The 13928-nt window shown below is 33.4% G+C and overlaps 1 pseudogene; it reads right to left on the bottom strand.

Annotated features, from left to right (window-relative positions):
- Positions 1-1825: 1825 nt before the first annotated feature.
- LOC100793547 (signal peptide peptidase-like 2) lies at positions 1826-12169 on the bottom strand (annotated as a pseudogene).
- Between the last annotated feature and the right edge of the window lie 1759 nt (positions 12170-13928).

Here is a 13928-nt window from a genome sequence, read left to right as displayed (position 1 = left end):
ATGATAGTATTAACTTTATTATTGAACATGACGGATTCACGTTGCGTGATGTTGTTTCATACAATTTCAAGGTACCTCTTCTTAATCTTTTTCTTCAAGTTTGTTATTGCACACGATGGATTCACCTTGCATGATGTTTATCTTACAAGTGCACAGCGAATCAAATTTAATTCATGCTTCTAGGTACATTAATTGCATGAGAATCATAAATTATGAATCACATATATACTTTGAATTTAATTTTTGTATTATGAATTAGGGGGTGAAATTTTATGAAAGTGGTGGTCACTATGGTGAAGTTGAAACTGTAGAGAGAAAGTAGGGTTTGGCATGGGTTAGGTACCTATGTTCCTTTTATTGTGCTTTTCCAAATTGGTTTCCATTGACTGGCTCAATTAAGCTAGGTAGCTGATCAGATTATGAGAATTGAGAAATTGTAGTTTCATATTATCATGAGGACTAAACATGGTTTATTTAATGAGGCTTATGGTAGGTTTAATCCTAATGAAAAAAGTAGAGTAGTTGGAGTTAGCTCGGTGTGTCACACACACAATAATAGTCACACACTGAGCTTTCACGCAACTTATTTTAAACCACCTGAAAATTCCTATTCCTTCTATCCTCATTCATTATCATCTCATCATCACAAAATCGTATTCCTTCACTCACTGCAAAAAACCAAATTAAATTGCTTGATCTCATACTTATTCTTGAATATTCTATATATTTCTCTTTGTAATATTCTTATTAATATCTTTCTTTATATTGCGCGTTGTTTGGTCAGAGTTTAAGAGTCAATAAGTAATTAAGTAACCTACAATAATATATTGTTTTTTTTAGTTGTGTAATTACTGCAAGAAGAATCAGGCTAAAAAGGGTGTTTCTATTCCTGGACCAGCAGTTGCAAACAGCGAACAGACTAGAGATTAGTTTCGTCTGATTTGTGGGCCTGGAGAAAATATGGTCAGAAACCTATTAAAGGTTCACCTTATCCCGAGTTAGCCTCTTGTTAGTTTAGGCTTAGACTTAGGTATATATGATTGATATATTATTTGTTACAAGATAAGATATATTTTAGGGATATATACCTTTGTGGTTTCAAAGGTAATTACCAAATTGCAATTGATGTCTACCATTTAGCTATATATGCTTGTTTATCAATGTGGATTTGTTTTTTGGGATTGCGGACTTTACACTGATATATCTTAATGTGGTTCCATGTAGAATTTGTAGGCCTTCACTGCTAAAAAAATGTTTTTTAACGACGGTTAAAAAGGTCTTTTTATGATGGTTTTGAATTGTTGTTAAATAAGACGTCGTTAAAAATAGAACATTTTTTATGACGGTTGTAGTAAGAATCGTCGTAAAAAATATAAATTTTCTAAGACGGGGTTATTAAGAAACAACCATCTTAAAAATAATGACAGACACGAGTTTCTAAGACGGTTATTAACCGTCTTAGAAAATGATATATTTATAATTTTCTAAGACGGTTATCAGTAATAACCGTCTTAGAAAATATATTTTTTAAGACGATTATCACTAAATAACCATCTTAAAAAGTGTTTCATTACAAACTTTTTAAAACGGTTTTTTAATAACCGTCTTAAAACATTGACTTTCTAAGACGATTATTACTAATAACCGTCTTAGAAAGCAATTTTAAATAAAGAAATTTTAAATGATCATGCTATCCGAAGATCAAAAGTAAAGATGGTATGTACAAATTACATGCCATTCTACAAGCATTTAGTTAAGTAAAGATGGAGAAAATAAAGTATTTAATATTTATGAATTAAAAATAAACGCAAAGCTATAATTATCATTTTCGAAACTCATTGAGCATATTGCAATTTCATGGCAAATGTTGATGATATACAACTATAACATATAAAATAAAGGTAATAATTGATACAAATCCAGCGAAACATTTTTGCTTGGTTTCTACCAGGGGTATATGTTTTGACCATAAAACTAACTAAGCATTCCTCTTGCAACATTCCTATGGGCATCAACACTAGGCACACCAACACCAGACATCAAACCAAAGCTAAATTATTCAGAATTCATACCTCACACTTAGTCCATTTCCAGGGACATTGGATCCACATCTGTGACATCTTACGTGTTTTGTGCACAAATAAGGCCCATTACAAACACTCTGCATTATGTGTTATGAATAATAATAAATAAAATGGTATATATGAAATCAATATTAAGCGCAGTAGTAAGTGATATAATATGGTTGTACCTTGTGTGGAGGTTGAAGACAATAACAGTGGTAAGCATGCACCATCACACCTTTTGCTTCAATTCTCCACTATAATATGGTTTGTGATAAGGAGGAGGTAAAGCCTTGGGTTTTTTTTGCAATTATATGGCTTTTAAGGAGCATAAGCAAATGGGTTAGCCTTGAGCACCAAAAAAAAAATATCAAGTTAAGCTAGTATATCATCCATCTAAGAATAAAACATAGTAATTATATATGACATACTTGACTTGGTTCACCAAACAAATTAAGCTATATCTACTTAAGTTTAACTCATTTTTCTGTAGTTTGTATTCTAGGTTAACTCATATACATCCATGTAACTCATAAATTAATCCTCGACATTATATGGATTGGATATTTAATTCGTGAGATTTTAAAAACTTTTCATTAGTCTCTGACTTCATAAAAAGGTATTTCATTTTGTATTTTTTTAACTTTATTTTTTACTGTAATTTTTAAAGTAAATGTCGTTTTAAAAATTAACAGCTAATTGGAGACTTTTGAAACCTAGAAAACTAAAATGCTGGACGCATATAATCTCAATTGCAAATACTAATTCGGGGGTTTATTCAATGTCTCTCTCCTTCCCCATTTTCATTGTCTCATATTGAATCTCCTCGCGCATGTTTGCTTCAGCTTGCTAACGGGAATGTAAAGATCACATTTCGACGTCTCAATTGCGGAGAAAAACTAAAAGAGATAAAAGATCAGCAAATGAAGCCAATAACCATCTTGCGTTCAAGAAATGGACTTCGCTGTGAGGTATCATGAAAACATATGCTAATTATTATATTTTACATGCATCAACTGCGTGAGACTGGAAGGCCGTTTTAGTCAGCCTTGGATTATTAAATTCACCTGGTTATCTATTCTAAAAGTGTTTGTCTAATTTATCTCAACTAAAAATGAGATTAAATAATGACCAACAAAAATTAAATAACTATCTTATATTTTGAATTATAACTATCACATTTAATCAATTTCATTATTTTTAATAAATTTTGACCAATAAAAAAATATGCAAAAAATAATGTGTTTCTTAGATTTCTCAAACAATAATGCAACTATAGAAGGACTTGGCGTGTTTTACAAAATCAAGGGGATGAGAGTTTTACAATTTCACAATAAAGGTTGTTGTGTGTTTCAGAAGGCACAATAAGCTAATGTCAAAGGATAAAGCTTGCTGAAATTTTCAGGACATATTTGAACCATTTTTTAAACCATTAGACAGATAAATTTGAGATTGAAATGGACTCATATTAAACTGCAAAACTAGATTAGTGAACTTATTTTTTTTTAAAAAAAAAGGAAAATCAATGATATTATAAATAAGGGCCCCAAAATGTGACCAAGAGACAAAACAGAGCAAGAGAACAAAACACAAAAAGTGATAACACTAACCTTTGTGCCAAAAGGGCCGACGGGATGGTTTATTTGAAGAATATCCCTTCCCTGAACAAAAAGAAAAAAATTATCAACATACTAACATTGAAAAAATCAGGATATATATGCACAATTAATCTAGGTTTAATTCTGATAATTTATATAATTCTTTATTATAAAATTTTATTAGGTAAATTACCTGGATAAAATTTTAATTCTAATTAGAGACCAGGACAAATAACATGTAAAGACCTGTATTTAAAATTTGTCCTTTTAATATAAAAAACTCCTTTCTATATATGGTGGGGCACACACTTAGCTTGAGCTAGAGCCCGTGACAGAGCTATATTGTTACAGTTATGAGCTACATTCTTAAAAGTGTTATTCCCGATTCAATCTTCATCACTCTATGGTCTTCAATTTAAATCAAGAAACTGGTTATCAATAAAGGTTAACATCCTACATTAATAGACTTGTTAGTTTACGTGATAAAGTCACTCCAGCATGTTCTAGGGGAAGGATTTGTAAGGTAACCTCTAATAATGTGGACCCTGATTAGAGCAAGAGACATTCAATGATCCTTTCATTTTATGCCAAGAGAGTTGGTAACCATCCTTACAAATAGCTGTGATCTAAGACCATTATGTGTTATTATTTATTACTTTGCCAAAATCGTTTTCTATAGTCTATACCCGCTCAGCTCACTTACTCCTAAACTAACAACCACCCAGAAAAACACTTGATCTGAGTGTGGACCCATATTCATAGGATTAGTGAGTAATGCGTGACCACGGGGGAGGGGTTCAATTTACAAATATGTTCCATACATCTTTTAATTAACGGAAGAAAGCATCCACTATGACTATGAGTCTATGACTATGCATAGCACACTACTTACTAGAATATAATTTTAAAAATGAGACCAGTGACCACATAAATTTAATTAGGGCAGTGACCACGAATGAAAATGGGATAACCATCATAAGTTCGGTCACCTATAAGGCTATAACCAAAAGGACGAATGCAACTACTTATATGTGCATTTAGGATTACTGGTATTTGGTCAGATCAAATGTGAGAGTTCTCATCAAGTAACAGCAGCAGAAAATAATCATTGCTTGCTATGCAACTTGTAGATACAATGAATTTATGGCAGCAATAATATAACGACAAGAACAACAAAGCCAAAATAACAAATATTCCAATCAGTTAATAATGTGAAGAAAGTTACCTTCTTCATAGTCCAATGCAGTATCTATATCACCAAGTACCAACCATCACATATATATGCAGATCCCACATGAGCATGGCTCCTGCATGTATCATACCACCTGCCAATTACAACTTTTAAGGCTCATCAAGTTCTTTCAGATGTGCAGAATAGAAGACAAAAATGCATACCGGATATTTCCTTGTGAAAAACAATAGATTTTCAAGGGAAATGAAGCCACATCCCCTGAGGAAATCTGGATATTAGACACAATACCTTGAAATAGAAACTTTTGAGGTAATGGAAAGGTCAATCATAATGCACTCTCTTTAAAGTCTATATGAACTAGCGTTTTCATATAATATGCAATTACTAATTAGAAACTATGGAGTCACCATATCAATTAGGTTGGGATCATGGTTAAAAGATAAGGAAAGAATCTACTCTCTTGACGTCTCATGAACAAGTGCTTTCATATAATATTCAGTTAACTAATAAAAAAATTATCAGCTCACACTACAAGAAAAATGACCTATACCTACGGACAAAAACTGTCACTATAAATAAAAAATCCATAGGTAAATGTATGATAGACTTTGTCCTACAGACGTTTCTTCTGTCAACTTTGAGGGGGCATATAATGACGGCTAATTGTTTGTCACTATAGGTTTTACCTACTATGTATAGTGTGTAGGTAAAAGTCATTAACTTCTACTTACATCTCCTAACTGTAGGTAAAAGTCTTTAATATGTACATATCATCTTCAACTGTAGGTAAAAATCATATAATAATAATAATAAATCTTCTAGCTATGCTCCCTTCCGGTCACGATTGCTGTGGAAAAATGTCTTGCTATACCCTTTAGTGTGGCTCTCATCTAATTTGAGAAAACAAAGTCTCAGATTAATCATAAACACAAGCTTTATTCAATGGATATGAGTATAAGAGAAAAATGGGAACAAAAGGAAAACCTTTCTAGTCATGAAAGCCTTATCTGGATCTACAACAATTGGAGAGAGAGTTCCATCGTAGTCAAGAAAAACTACAATTTGCTTTCCTTTGGCACTATATACTATCTGTTCAAAGGTGTTCAGAGCTGAAGGGTGATAAAGCTGCAAAGAGTGGTGAAATAGAAGCAGAGTCAGGTGATGAGCATAACTACACAGAGAATCATAAACCATGCAACATGTCCAAGGAGAGTGGAAATTCAATCCCAATCCCACACAAGGGTCAAGGAATAGCTGAAAAACTCACATTGGAGTTTACATTTCACTTATGGTGCCTGATGGGACTTCATGGGACTTCTAGTTCCCAGTGTGGTGTCAGAAAGTTGGACCTTCAATGTACTGAGAAAACACAACAGCAAACCATTGAAATTAGTGCATTTGGAAGATTTTATTTACAACTTATCTTATGGCATACATACTTATGTAAGTATTTGAGAAAGCTTATGGCTTATGATATGTCCATAATGTGTTTTTAGCTTTATTTTAATAAACTGTTGAATTTCTTTTTATTTCAATAGCTTTTAAAAGTAACTTACAACATGAAAATAATTTAATCTTCAATGATAGAAAAAACGTATAGATAAGCACTTACATTATGCTCAAAGTCAAAGACTTTCCTTCTAAAGAGTGCAAATCGAGATCGTTCTTAATGATGGAACTATATATTGTTCTACATTTCGAGTTTCATATTCCATTATAGTACTACATTGTTTATTGAGAGAAGAAATATATAGCACTATATATATATATATATGGTTCAATCTTCAACCTTAACATGCTTGAATGCTTTAGCCTCTGAGAAACTTGTCTCCTTTTAGGCATATTTCCTTTTTAGTAATGTCAGGCATAGGCACGCTGCTTGCCACTTTAGAAGCAGTTGAAACAACTTTAGAGGCAGCTGAACCACTTTAGATTGATATATACTAATATACTACTAACATAAAGTAAAACTATATATAACTTGCTCCAATGAAAGACTTCTCCATCATCAATACTTAATTTATTTTTATAAAAAAATAAACTTCATGAACAAAAGGTTTAGATAACAAATAATTTAAAGTAGAATTGCTACTCAATTTATGTCACAAACCATGAGTTAAAAAATTTATTTTTATTTGAAATCATGTATGAATGAGTTAAACTCTTGAAACAAATATTTTTTTTGAACTTTTTCATTATCATTTTTATTTGGATAAAAAAAACTATAAACAAATTATATACATTAATTAGGCAACCCGACGTCTTCAATTTTATTCTAAAATAGAAAGAAACAGGTGATATAGGAAAAACAAATATTCACATTATTATTAGAAAAAAGAAACTAAAAGTTTAAAAAAACTGAATATTAAAAGCTGTTTTTTTTCAAGGATCCTAGTTTTCTAATCCTATGTAAAAACACGTTGGTATCTATCTCACAAAAAGACTACTAACATAGATATGAGTTTCGAGCATTTTCCTTAGGACACAAATTCACGTTGGTAACTTTACCCATAATTTATCCCTATTAATGAATAGTTCCCAAGCCAACTTTTGCATATAAGCATCATTGACACCTCTCATATTTCTAATGCCAAGCTACATTTGAGAAATAACAACAGTATGTGCTGGGAATTGAAAGGCTAAGAATGGTATTTACATGCTAGCAGAAATCACGATGAAGCTACATTTGATATTAATGTTAAGAGGGGGTGCATTGCATAAATGTGGTAAAAAGACTAATAATGTGAATGTAACTTTCATTTGGATTGTGAATAGAATTAACTTAATCCAAAGCTAATTCTAAAACTCAAACACGTTAGCTAGAAAGATTTATTGCTGCATATATATATATATATATTAATTTATTGCTGTGTAGTGCCACGTTAGCTAGAAAGGTTAATTGCTGCATACACACAAGTAAATCTATTCATGCAGGAAATTTTGTTGCAACTTTAGAGAGTGAGGAGGGATAAGATAATTACCAATTATAGTCCATACAATGCGATTATCTCTTCAGAGTTCACAATCATATACTCGTATTATTCAGGTTTTGAGTCTTTTGACTGAGCCGGCAAAGTAAAAACGGTGGTCCAAGACAATCATATCTTAGTCTGGTGATGACTTTTCCTTTTCCTTTTACTCATAGGAATCACACAAAAGTAAACTTCATTAGAAGGGTCGCGAAATCTACAAGTGATTATCAGTGCTATTCCCTGTTAGAACAATCAATGAAAAAGAAATTATGATTAAATGGACAAGTGACTAATAGCCTATCCAGATAAGTATAAAAACTAAACAGAATTTTCATATCATATATCTAACAATAGCAAAGTTTATTATTATTTGTACAGTTGGGCAAAGAAATATTAGGAAAAAGTTGCATTCAGAAATAAGGATCCAAAAAGTCTTCACCAAAAGCACCCACTTGACACTCCTGACAGGCGGTTGAATTTCCTTTTAGTATGTAGCAGAGGCAAATGGATGCCAGGACACATTTTACAATTTATGCATATAAAGCACAACTACATTATGAGAAATGTACCCTCTTCCTCTTTGAAAATAACAAAGAAAAGGACAAACATCCTTTAGGCCTTGAGTGCCTATATGATATGTTTGAAGGAGAGGAATATCATTTAAGACTGGAGAAAAATTTATCCTTACAAGTATATCTTGACCAATCCAGGCAAAGGATTCGTTGCGATAAACTGCCCAGAGAATGGAAAATGTTATACAGAATGGAGAAACAGCCAAAGTCAGGTATGAGATAGCTCCTAAGAAAGGTACTTTGATGTATGACTCTCCAGCATGCTTGAACCACCTGCACAGGAAAACAAAATAAGTTTCTTCTACAAGTTAACATTGTGAGGAACATAATGACAACTTCAATTAAAAAGGGCAATAAAAGCATGCAAGGTTGGAAACTCAAACATTCTAGAACACAATATCCTCAATCTTTGAAATTTGAAAATTACTCTCAAATGTGAGGAAAGGAGACTATTTTACCTTGTGACATGATTTTCAAGAGTACTAGGTATTAAAGCATCCTGATACTATATCATTTGAAACATTTATATAATATATAATATACTGTTTGTAAATGTCAAAATGCAAAAAGATTATCAACATCTCATGTAGTTCACACATACAAAAATTAAGTTAATCACATAATAGCACTTTCTTTCGTACCCCATTGTCCGGAGGCTCTTTGCTATGCGAAGGTATGGGGAAGGGATATTGTACGCAGCCTTACCCTTGCATATGCAAAGAGGCTGTTTCCGGATTCGAACCCATGACCAACAAGTCACAAAGGCACAACTTTACCACTGCACCAGGGCTTGCCCTCAAAAAAACTTCGTACCCCATTGCCCAGAGGCTCTTCGCTATGCGAAGGTATGGGGGAGGGATGTTGTACGTAGCCTTACCCTTGCATATGCAAAGAGACTGTTTTCGGATTCGAACCCATGACCAACAAGTCACCAAGGCACAACTTTACCGCTGCACCAGGGCTCGCCCTCCTAATCACATAATAGCACATTCTCAAAAAATTAATGAAAGATAAAATTAAGTTCAATGAAGTCTTAAATACTAAGAATGCAGGTAACACCTAGGAAATCCTTTCCCCAGTCATTTAGTCAGCTTTATGGGTGCATGTGACTGTGCGAGTCCATTAGACCTGGTGTCTCCTGAAAAATATTATTTTTTTTATAATGATATCTTCCAGAGAATAAAATGTCAGTGTGTCAGACTTCTCCAAAATGTGTACATTACCTTTGGCTTTGTATGGTAAAATCATCTTAGAAATATAAAAGAAAAGTACAAAATCCCAGGGTATGGAAACAAAATGCACCAACAGCATTGCTCCATCTAAAAGTATTACGTAGGGTGAGCATGGGAGCTAAGCCTTGGCTGTTTTACTGACTAACACTGACTATACAGCTCATTTTTTCTATCAAACCAGCCACAAGTTTCACTTATCTACACTTTGTGCACAAAATATCAAGCTCATACAACAGCATTTATCAATTTCTAATCTAAGATTTGAAAATAATTAATGAAAAGGCAAGACAATTGCTTTAATGCTTAAGGTATCAAGCTAATCATGTAATAAAAAAGGCAAGCCATCCAAATTCCAACAAGGTTTATTATTTTGTCATAAAACATGTCAACTCTCTTCGGATCCAGTTTGAGCTTCTTAATAGATGGACACTAAGACCAAAAATTCTTAATAACATTCATTAAAGAAGATACACCATACCTGGACAAAAGAGCAACCAAGCATGTTTGCAAGCCCTAGACATACAAGAAAAAATATGGTTAGCAATGACCTGGCAGAGAATAACATGGTAAATTGGCAATAGCAGGAAAGACAAAATTTGAATTCAGTATTGGAAACAGAGAGTTTTTATAACATGTACTCATGCAATGTCACAGACTTGAGTAATATGCAAATAGATTTTTTTCCCCTCGCAGATGCAAATATATCAAATTTTAAACTGATTTAGTGGAAGTTAATACCTCAATACCACCAATACAGAAGAGAACAACCAAAACATCAATGAACCACGACGACATCAGTTTGTAAAGCATAAACAGGAAACACGAAGCAAATACAACAAAAAGGACTGTAGCTTTCACATTCATATTTACAACTCCACTAACACTAGCATATTTAGTGTTTGGGAGTTCATCTGAAGCATCCTATAAGAAAAGAAAAAAATGAGAGTAAGTAGTAGAATCGACAACATATTAAGAAAAGAAATGAAAATCCAACTTGAGTAAATACTAAATGAATAGGAAAAATAGACCTTTAGCAACTTATCCTGTTCAATAGCTGCTTCTCGGTCGTCCAAGCTGACCAATATGATGCACACAATATGGTAAGAACTGCCATCATCCAAAGAAATACTTCTGCTACGTCAACAGCTGGTCGAAGTGGCGAGTACAGCTGCACAGACACTGCAAAACGGATTTTTTTTTTAGAAAGCTTCCCTCCCCTTTAGGAAAAACAAATAGTAGTTACATTGCAATTAGAATCTACTGATAAGTCATAAGCATTAAAGATATTGCGACCATCACTAAGTTAGCTGCATCAAATAGAAACTACTACAAGTCCACAAAACATGCACAAGGAAGCTCACCAGATGAAGTAGTTGCCAACATTTTTTCGAGCCTTGTACCTGCATCTAGTGGAAGCATGACAGCAGGTATGCGTATGTTCAAATCAGTTTCATCAGGTTCGCAAACCATCTTGTACAGTTCTGCAAACAACAAAAACAAATTTGACATGAAAAGAGAAATAAAAAAGTGTACATACTAGACATGACCCACCCAACACAAAAGTGAAGCAACTTCTTCAACTATCAAAAACCCAACTACTATAAAGACAACTATTTTCATATTAACACCTTGCTGTTAACTTGTATTCCACACAGATACATGACAATATTAATTTTTTTTTATTTAAAAAAGAGGTCCATTGCGACATAGATCCAACAGAATTACACAACATGCATTTTTCAATTGTTTATGATTCTTGTGAAAACTAAAAAGCGCAACTACTTTTAGTTGGTGAAATTAAAGTCCAAACCAAAATTCACGAAAAGCGAAGATACGAAAATCACTTGCAACTAAAAACAGTTCTGACTCACGATCGAGAATTGGAATTGCGCTATATATAAGGAAAGAGATTGAATCGCGAAGTAACTAACCTTGGAGATTGCGGAACAAGTTATCACAGACATAGCAGGAGCAATCGGGGCCGCCGTGGCCGTCGTAGATGCCGATGAAGGTGCTGAAGCCGCCGGACTCGATCTGGCTCTGGTCCTCGAAGACCTGGTTGGCCTGGACGACGGCCATGGAGGAATCGCCGGCAGCGAACTTTCCGATGTCGTGGAACCAGAGGAGGCCATCCTTGCATTCTCTTCCGATGGCGGCGGCGGCATTACCGGCGTCATCACTGTGCTCGAACAGCTTCCAACCGCGTGCGATAAGGCTCACGAATGCATGGAACATCCCACATGTCTCAGAAACCCTAACCCTAGGCTCCCCAACACTGGGAACCTTTTTTTTCCAATGGTGGCGCGAATCTGAGGAAAGAATGGGATAAAGAAGGAGTGCTCAATTTAAGCAGGGGGCTCTTGTTGGGAGAGGATGGTGTGGGGAAGCCCCTGTTGCCTGCTTTTCTTTTTATTATCATCACCTCTTTTTTTCCACTTAATAATAAGCCCTTGTTGCTCACTCAAAAATGCTCTCACACCTGATATCAACTGTAGTTTCTGCACCTAAATTTTTTTTATTTAAATAAATAAAATATTATAACTAAGTTACAAATTTTATATTTTTCTATAAAATAAAAAATAAATAAATAATCTTAATAATTATTTATACATATTAAAATTAAAATCAAAACATATTTACATCAATAAAAAATATTTTTTATTATATTCATAAGTAAAAGTGTAGGTATAAGTTCTTAGAGATTTTACTTATACTAAACATAGGTAAGTATAAATTTTTTTATTTTTACCTACATCAAACTAGAATAAGTATAAGTTATTTTACTTTTACTTACGATAAACACATGTCGGTATAAGTTTATTTGAGTTCTACCTACACTAAATTATGTCCGTAGTTAAAAATGTCTGTAGCTACATAAAAAATTTCTTGTAGTGTCAGCATATTAATTTGGGATCCTCCATAAATATATTGAAAGAATTGGTGCTTTATTGATGTTCTCTCTAGTCATGTCCTTGTGTTTTTATGGAACAAGCAACACATAGATCTCCATGACCAGAATTTAATCCATAGTAGTTATCCAGTAAAATAGATATATGAAGGATCATCAAAATTATGTGAAATAAAATGATTTGGTTTAATTATATCCCATAAATTAAATTAGTGAATTGTTTACGCTACCATAAACCTTAGCAGCACTAAAATGACACTGTTTTCATAACATTTAATAAGCAAATTCTTTCACATAGGAAAAGTGACCAAAATGTCACGTGAGCTCTCATAAGAACATATTTGTGTACCTAAAGTCATTCGATGGATTAGGTCTTTGCCATCCCATATCTTTCCATTGGTCAGATATTAGGCCTTCCAGAGATACATTAGGAAAGGAACAATGCCTCAAAGTTCTCAGTGATTCCTGTTGAATGTTAATGATATTATGAGTTAAATGTGGTATGAACATAACAAGTAAAAAGTTGAAAGTGTCCCTAAACTACAGGATATAGTTTGTCTTCCTATGGACCAGAAATGAAGCTTGAATTTTCAAAAAGCAAACTGAAGTTTGATAAATAAAAAGGCATACTTGATGATCAGGTCGAGTCTCATCATAAGGCACTTGCAGCCCTTCTTTGAAGCCTTTCCTCCTGACATAAACATAGACACAAATTTAGCTCAGACTCTGTAATAACAGTAAGTCACAAGTGAAAATACAAAGATAATCAGAAGGAAAATTCAACAAATCATCAACTTCTGTTTTACCTCAATAGGAATCAAAGGATAATCAACGAATTTATCAGTTCCATATAAATATAATTTTTCCCTTTACCATTTATTACAAATTTTATTTCAATTAATTTACTTTTAATTACGTAAACTTGCCTTAAAAAGTTATTTCCAGATATTACATAAATGAAATCAATTTCACCTGCAGCACTTTGCATAAAGAACAAGCAAACAACATATAACCAATTCTCTTCAAAATCTGAAATCTCAACACCATTATTAAAACTTGAGCATCAGCACGACAAATAGACTAGCTCATAAAATGGTACTATAGAAAAGATTGTAAGAGAGAAAATGAAAAGAAATACTCTAGTAATTTTCAGCCAGTTCATACCACCTTAGGCCCATCCTTTTTTAATCAAAAAGCCTCAAAGAACAAAGATTTACATCTTCGGAGGTTTCAGTGCTCAATGTTGGAGGAAGCTTTAGCTGTGGCTAGGCAAGAACTGCACTCACTCACTCTCGATTCAAATTGCTCAATGAAATGAAACACGGAGAACACAATGCTTCGAAACGGCGACGTTCGCATCGTTTCCTCTTCCATCAAAATCCCTCTTCCTT

This window comes from Glycine max, chromosome 20, assembly GCF_000004515.6.
Source record: "Glycine max cultivar Williams 82 chromosome 20, Glycine_max_v4.0, whole genome shotgun sequence".
NCBI classification, from domain to species: domain Eukaryota; kingdom Viridiplantae; phylum Streptophyta; class Magnoliopsida; order Fabales; family Fabaceae; genus Glycine; species Glycine max.
The sequence above is the reverse complement of the archived record's forward strand: the minus strand, read 5'-3'. Positions and strand labels throughout refer to the sequence as shown.